The following is a 1,230-nucleotide window of genomic DNA, read 5'->3' on the forward strand; positions in this document are numbered from 1 at the left end:
GTAATAGGTCTAGCATTTCTTTTCTTTTCTTTTTTTTTTCATTGCCATGGTTTTTAAGATATTTCAGTTTATATAGGTGAATAGCTGCAATGTTGTTTCAGTAAAGTGTAACTGCAGTCAAATGAATGCAAACTTCACACAAACATTATAATTACATACATCTGAAATAATAGTCATTCCTTGACCCTTTTTCCTAAACTTGGTGAAGCCTGAAAGTGAGATTTATATAAATAAATTGTTCAAATTGTGAGTTATACTAAAATGTAGAAAAAAACTTGACCAAGTGTTTTAACACATTTTTGTTATTTTTTTTCTTTAAATGTATATTAAGGTTGCTAAATCAAAACCACTTTATAAAAACAAACCAACTTTTTTTATTTGTATTCTGTCTTTCTTTGTGGCATATGCCATGTATCTTTTGTTGGAATCCTTTTTAAGCCATAGAAATATACAAATCATGTAAGGCTGCAAAATATGTACATTACATGTACAACACACAGAAAAAAACATAGATTTACATTTCTTGATGACAAGTAAAATATCTTACATTAAATAAATCAAATGTATAGTCTGGTTTGGTAAATTTGCTCTGTCTTTAAAACAAATCATTCAAGAAAAATCTTGCGGTCCAAAAATATATAAAAATAGATTTTGCATAATAAATCCAAAATATTTCATTTAGTGCTTACTGTAATTTTTCATTCTTGTATTTTCCTTAAAAAACAGTATGTAATGCATGTATAATAAATTAAGATATTTTAACCACTGTAAGGGAATCGATCAATAGTGACAAATAGTTTTATAAAGCATGGAAGTGTGAATTGTTTATTTAAAAAATGTTAACAGCTGCAATGTATTGAAAAACGAATTCTGCTGCGTGACTACAAATATACTTAAAATAAAAAAAAATTACATTTTAAAATTACATTTTTACAAGGTCTTTTTTCAAAAATTTGGGGGTATTTTTTGGGAATTTTTCCTTTAAAGTCATGTTAGTAATGCACTTACAAATGGAGGTAAGGATATTGTGAATAATATGGCTTCAAGTGCAATATATATTAGTGAGACCAACCCTTAGTACCTAGGATTTTTTGATTTACATTACAGCCCATGAACCATTTATTAATATGTGCTTTAAAAGTTTTCAGAACAACCCTTTGAAACCTGACACCAAAAAGAAAGATTCTGTAAAATATACCCATACAAAAATGTCAATAAAGATTTTTAAAA

This window comes from Crinia signifera, chromosome 8 (assembly GCF_055691185.1).
Source record: "Crinia signifera chromosome 8, ASM5569118v1, whole genome shotgun sequence".
Classification (NCBI taxonomy): Eukaryota; Metazoa; Chordata; class Amphibia; order Anura; family Myobatrachidae; genus Crinia; species Crinia signifera.